This window comes from Echinops telfairi, unplaced genomic scaffold, assembly GCF_000313985.2.
Source record: "Echinops telfairi isolate 266 unplaced genomic scaffold, ASM31398v2 ScPeMD7_30;HRSCAF=105, whole genome shotgun sequence".
NCBI lineage: Eukaryota > Metazoa > Chordata > Mammalia > Afrosoricida > Tenrecidae > Echinops > Echinops telfairi.
Genome location: NW_022103927.1, coordinates 1759487 through 1766843, shown reverse-complemented (window position 1 = coordinate 1766843; position 7357 = coordinate 1759487).

Genomic DNA, 7357 nt, shown 5'->3' with positions numbered 1-7357 from the left:
AGATGCTATGTCTTCTGATAGCTGGGCACCATCAGCTTTCTTCACCACATTTGCTTATGCACCCATTTTGTCTTCAGCGATCATGTCGGGAAGGTGAGCATCACAGAATGCCAGATTATTAGAACAAAGTATTCTTGTGTTGAGAGAGTACTTGAGTCAAGGCCCAATGTCCATCTGCAACCTTAATTCTTAACATAGATATGAGTACATAGTTCTTTTTTTCCATAGTTCTATTCTCCTCTTTTTATATAAAAATATATTTACATATGTACATTCCTGTATTTAGACCTCTAGAAATGTCCTTTGCCTCCTGGTTCTTTCCTCTTTTTCTTTTTACTTTCCTCTTGTCCCACCATCATGTTCGGCCTTCATTTGGGTTTAGTAATTCTTCGATGCTACATTGCCCTTAATTAAGCCCCATTAGGCATCCTACGCCCTTCTCTCCATTGATTTTAGTTCTCTTGTTGTTCCCTTGTCCCTGGGTTGGTTTGCCACTCCCTTTCTTTCTCCCACCTCCCCTTTTCCCACACCCCCCCAGAACCATTAGTCCCATTCTTTTCATCTCCAAATTGTTTATCCTGCCTATCTTATCTAGATAGACATGCAGACATTAAAAAGTGCCAAAACCATGCAAAGCCAAACACAATAAGAAAGGAAGTCAAGACCAACAAAACAGTAACAAAACAACAACAACAACAGGCACAGAAAGCCACTGACAAAAATGGAAAAGTCTATAAATAGCTCAAGGTCTGTTTGTTGGCCTTTACGAATTTTTCCAGTCGACTCTGATGGGGTGCCACACTCTGTCTCCAAAGTCTATTTTTGGTACTCCCTGGGAATTTCATCACTTTGCTCCTCTTGCTGCTCTGTTGCATGCCCTTAGTGTTTCGCCCCAGCGTGATGGGGTCAGACTGCACAATTCCCACACTGTGTCTCCAGTATTGTCCCACACAGTGTTATGGTTTAGTGAGGGACGTATGAGAGAACTGCTTTTGGAATTTGGTAAGATCATATAGAAGACTGTTGCAAGCAGAATGGAAAGATTGGGGGGCCATATGATATGATGGATTAATATAAATAGCTAATTGTGTATTGAAGACTGTAGTAGTATGTTGCTGTCTTTTTTTTGGCTGTGGTATACAACACTGACATTGTTGAATACTAGTGTTGATAGTACAATGTGTGAGAAGAGGTTAAGCATCCTCCAAATGTTAGGCATTTAAAAGAAGACCATATCCAAAGACCAGAGGGTCATCTGTGTGGTAATAGAAAACAGTGTGGGGTCTTGTCCTTGTTTTTTGTGAAGCGACTCTAGTAGTCATTTAACTGTGTTTATTTGAAACCTCTTGATAACGCCTGAAGCTGTGTGCTAATAAGTGGGGTTTTCCAAGCCAGGGAAGATTCATCTGGTAGCGGATATCAACTACCTTTATGCAGTTAAGACTCAATCAAAGAAATGTGCTAGAACCCCTGAACACCAATGCTAATAGAACTTCCTGGTTGAAAAGAGAGGGTGATGCCCCTTCTTTGGAAGTTCCGCATTAGAAGCCTTCCAGACTTTGCCCATGCATCTCTCCCACATGATGGTCCTGATTTGCATATGTTTGCTTTAATAAATCGGTAACAATAAGTACTATCCTTTCTGTGAGTTCTTCCGGTGAAGGAATAACTCAATTCAAACACAATGAAGCCGGCTGGTGAATGCAAGGAAGTATGAGCTGGCATCCCTAAAACGTGGCCAGCAGGTCAGAACTTGGGATGTTATGTGGACTCCCCCAACATCTGTCAACTTCTGCCTAGTTGGTATCTGCAGAGTGATTTTCTTTCATTTGTTAGAGCTGCCTAAGGTCTGAGTGGGCTAGAAGCCAGGAGGAAAAGTGACTTGTAGGCAGATAATGAAGAAATGAGAAAGTGAGGATTTGATTACGCCTCACCTTCCTGGGAGCTTATTTATATTGATTCTTATCTCTGATGTTCCTCTAACAAACTACCACCAAGCAAAGCGAAGGGTCTCAATAACCAAGTTTTACTGTTTCACATTTGGGAGGCGGGCCACCGCTGTGTTCATTCCTTCTGAGGGTTCTGAGAGAGTCCCTGCTTAATGTTCTGGTGTCTGTCAGCAATTCCTGGTGTTCCTTTTCCTCTTGGAGGAGAATCTTTTCATGGCATTTCCCCATGTGTGTTCTTCCATTTCGTAAGACACTATTCAGGAGACTAGGTTTAGGACCCACCCTACTCTACCAGGACACTATGTAACATAAAAATTAAAAACTATTTCCAAAGCAGATTCCATTCACAGGTACCAGAAACCAAAACCCAACTCACTGCTGTTGAATCCATTTCAAGTCAGAGTGACCCTGTGGGTTCCTAAGGCTGACAATTTTACGGGAGTAGAAAAATCTTATCTTTCTCTTCCATTTCCCAGGTGTAGGGGTTGAATTCACATATCTTTTTGAGGGGCATCATTAAAATCACAACAGATATAGCTACTTTCATTTAAAAGTATTTAAATTATACTGAGTTCCTGTCACAGGACGACAATTCAAGTGTTTGTGACTTGTGACCTTATTAAGTAATGAAACACTTCCAAAAGTCTTCCCAGATAGCATGGCCTGGGAAGGCTGCTGCCTTGTATCAGTTCTACTCCTCAGGGAAGTCCTGTGAAGACCCTCAGTTAAGTGAAGTAGCTAGCAAATTTCTTCTATATCGATTAAAACTTGCAGTTGGCTGCACACAACAAAACACAGACTATAGTAGTTAAAAAAATCCCACCCACCTTTTCATGAAGCATGAAGTGTGGAACTATTCAGCTCAGGACATAGGATAGCTCTACTTTTCTGCTTTACCAACTTAGCCTTTGGCTATTGCCCTTATAGGCACACGATGGCATCTTTTTTTCCTGACATTATTACTCCTGCGTGGGCAGTAAATTATTTAGTGTACCTCTTCTAGTCAAAGTCTCTTAACTCCTACCAAACGACTTTCTCCTGCATGGGTCTCCTAAGAAGGTGAGGGAAGATGCTTATAGGGTTCACCTGTTAGTAATTGTAAACAGGGTTCACTGGAATGCCATCTTGCTGCGTGTGAAAGGAGCCTCTGAGGAGCCGAAAAGGGGAATTTCACTACCAGCGAGAGCCAGGAGTGGAGCACATCCTCTGAACCCAAGATCCCTGCACAGTGGACCTCCTGGATCCAGAAGAGAGCTGTGACACTGGAGCCTCAGTGGAGCGAGGAACCACAGAATGAAACAGTGCTCGATTTCCCAGCCCTCGGGGCAAGTCAAGCTGAGTACTTTTGTTTAGGAGGCTGGCTTGTACAGTGGGGTGTCCCTGGGCACTTAATTGGGGGTGAGCCTGGGATTGCTCACCCACAGAAGTGGAGCTGAGTGCCTCTGGGCTGAGGCTTGCTAGAGTGGGGTGCCTCTGGGTACTTAATTCAGGATGCTGTGTTGGCCGCCCGACAGAACATAAGCTGAATGGCTTGGAGTTGAGGTTTACTGTGGAGTGGTATGCCCTTTGGGCATCTATTAGCAGTCCACAAAGAACTTTATTCCATGTCCTGATGAATAACTCTATCCTGTTTCTCACTTGTACTCCAACCTGTCGACTCCCTTAATAAGTCCTTTAATCATGGAATTTGTATGTGCGTTCTGTGTAGCCATTGCCATGGATACTAAAACTTAGAAAAGGAGAATGCCAGTGAAGACAACACAGGATGAAACGTAGGATAGAACGATGTAAATGAGATCTTTTGGGGGATAACGCCTTTTTAGTACATGCTGGCTGGCTTTAGATCGTTGTATCTGCATTATTTTATCAGCCAGATTTTTCTGGGGCTTGCAATCTGCTCTGCAGGCACAGAGAGTTGATGTCCCAAGAACAATACCTTAACCAAAGACTCACACCAGTTGGTGTATGAATACCCAGGTCCCTTGCTCACTGAGTGAGGTAACTAAAGCATCTATTCACTGGCTGCCATCATTGCCCAGTAGGCGACGTATTTGTCTATGGTGGTGACAGGCTTGATGACACACCTTTTATTGACTGCCTGCCCATCCTTGTATCACACCCCCACTATCCAACCATTTTTCCTGAGACCTTTGAATTTTTTGCCTAAGTTAGGCTGAAGTACATTCCCAACATTCAATTTCTTGTTGTGTTTCAGGTTAGAGTGGAGCATGTAGTGGTTGATTGGTATTTTCTCAAACTTAGTGCACCTGGAGTTTATTAATGTGGCCTAGTTTGGGGGGAAAGAGGGCATTTATAGATCTAAGAATCTCAAGATGAGATTACGTATCGTTCATGAGTCCCTAAATTGAATGGCAAGTGTTTGCAAAAGGTGGTAAAAGAAAAGGCCAAGCGGAAACAGAGGAAGATTGGGGCTGAGGAACACCTAATGCAACCAGGAGCTGGAAGAGACAAGGAAGAATCCTTCCCTGGAACCTCTGGACTGAGCACAGTCCTGCTGTTGCCTTGATCTTGGACGTTTGACCTCAAAATATCTTTCTTGGTATAAGTCACTAAGTTTGCACCCATTTGTTGTCACAGCCCTAAAAAATTAACATAGGCCATGAAGAAAATACTTGAGAGGTTCACAGATGGAAAGAAAGCAGGCGCTATTTGGTTACTCGTGTTCTTGCTGTTGATCTGCTGATCACCATGTTAAGCAGTAAGTCGTTGGACCTGCCACTTTTCTACGTTCCCCTGTATCTTTATCAGCCTCTTGATTGCCGGGTCCGGTGTGTGTGTTTAGCTCAATGACAACGGGCTTTGGACTCTGCAGGGCATCTTCCTCACCAAGTTTAGAGGCAACAGAAATGTTAGGTGCCATGAAGTTGGTTCTGACTCCTAGCAAGCCTAGACAACAGAATGAAACACTGCCTGGTCCTGTGCCACCCTCGTGGTTGTTCTTGTTCTTGAGCCCGTTGTTGCAGCTACACAAGCACACATGGGTTTTAGTCTACTGGTGTAACATTCCACTTTGTTTTGCTCTGTCTTCCTGCCTCTCTTTGTTCTCCTCCATTTTACATTCATCGTCTATTTCATAATGCACCCAGATTTTGTTTAACGGGAGATGACCTGCATGGCCAGAGATTCCATAGACATGGATTAATTTCTGTCCTGGGCTGCCTCTAGAAGGGGACTTAAAATAATGAAAAACCATTATCTAATCCAATCCACAACTTTCCCAAAATGATCCATTTTGTCTTTGCTCCCAGGAATAAAATCCTTTATGCTTTGAAATCCAGACTTACAATGAGACCTGGAGGTGGATACCAAGAGCTGGAAGACATGGAGCCATGGACCAAGGGGTCTTTGATGCAGACCTCTGCTGATGGGTGGAATGGGACTAGTTAGAGACTTGGTTTCTGTGCAGTTCCCGTGGTCATGTGTGGAGTCGGTTTTATTAGCAGAAGAGTCTCCTACCCTTACATGGATAGTTTCGAGTTCTGATCATAAATGGTAGAGTGGTGAGTACAGGTAGATTCAAAATCGCCTTGGGCCTTTTTCCCAGTTTCCCCCCATTGCTTATCTCCCACAGTTCTCTTAGGATCCAGAAGGACATGGGTATGGGCCCTAAAATCATAACTGAACTTGTATTACTCTTTCATCTTGGTGATAGGTGCTCAACTGATGTTTAATTTGATTTGGAATCACCGTGTCATGTTTCTTGGAACAAAGGGAGTTGGGTTATATCCATGATATGGAGCATTCAATTACTCTTTGGTTTATTTCCCCCCAACATTTTGATAGTCTTCATATGTATTCTACCTGGTTTATTAGGCTTTAAATCAGTGGTTCTCAACCTTCCTAGTGCCGTGACCCTTTAATACAGTTCCTCATGTTGTAGTGACCCCCCAACCATAAAATTATTTTCATAACTGTAATTTTGCTACTGTTATGAATCAGGTGACCCCCCCATGAAAGGGTAGTTCGACCCCCAAAGGGGGCGTGACCCACAGGTTGAGAACCACTCCTTTAAATAGTGTTGAAGTCCATACTCACGCTTGCATAATAAAGACATACAGTGACCCCTGTGGTCATCACAGGGGTAGTAGAATCAGTTGTCCTTCAGAGTAATATCTAGGTTTATAAGATCTAGCCACCAGTGCCCTGGGAACACTCTAACTCAGGGGGTTTGTGGTTCCCAACCCCCACCCATCCCAAATAAAAGACTGGCCCTTGACCTATTATGGTGGTTAGATTTTATGTCAACGTGCACCTGTGTGGTGGTAGGCGTGGTGTCCAACCTATCAATCAGCTCAACCTATCAATGGTGGTAGGAGTGGTGTCCAACCTCTCAATCAGGTGGTAGGAGTGGTGTCCAACCTCTCAATCAGGTGGTAGGAGTGGTGTCCAACCTCTCAATCAGGTGGTAGGAGTGGTGTCCAACCTATCAATCCTGATGATGCCTCCTTGTGGCCTTTCAATAAGAGGGACACTGAGAACTTCTTTCTCTGTCCCTCCACCCTCCCTGCTTTCTGGGTGCCTGCCTCAGGGGTGTCTCTGTGTGGGCTGATGAACTTGGAAGCCAACTTGGGAGCTGTTGGCACCCTGCCATGTTACCACCGACCTTGGATCCACGTGACTCTGCACCCACTAGCCTGTGATCTTCCTGCATCCCCCGTCACCTTCCTGTGTCATCAGCCTTAGCTATGTGAGTCTCAAGAGGGCTCCGACTAGCATTGGCCCCATAGACTTGAGGTGAATTGGGCTGGGATGTCTTCTTGATATAGAATTCCTTCTTAGTGTACAGTTCGTTCTTATACATATGAGTGCTACTGGTTTTGTTTCTCGAGATAACCCAGCCTAACACAAGTTGGTGCCTTGGTAGAAACCCATCATGATGATGGAGAGTGGAGTCTAGTGTGACCTCTGTGTTATGACAATCGGGTGGAGTTGGATTTTCCTTCTCCTTTGGATGGCCAGAGGAGGCCAGATATGGCCAAGCAGTTTGCTCACTTGGCTACTGGAAAGGACATGAGAAGTGAAACGTTTGATTCTTAGAAACTGTCCAAAACAAACAAAAACAAACAAAACTGTCTTTCATTATTCCTACCAGAAATGGCATGTAAGGACTTAATGGATGTTAAGAGTACAGCTCAGGGAAGAAAATCTGCTCTTGAACAAGACCACCCCCACCCCCAGGCATTTTAGTTGTTTCCCGTTTTCGGCGAAATATGATTTTATTGGCTTTGCCTGGAGCTCACGTATGGTTAAAGAGTTGTGGACAGGTGAAAAGTTGACAAGGGGTGGTGTGTGGTGGTTACACTTCATGTCAACATGCACCTGTGTGGAGGTAGGAGTGGAGTCCAACCTATCAATTGGGTCACATCCTGATGATGCCTCCTTGGGGC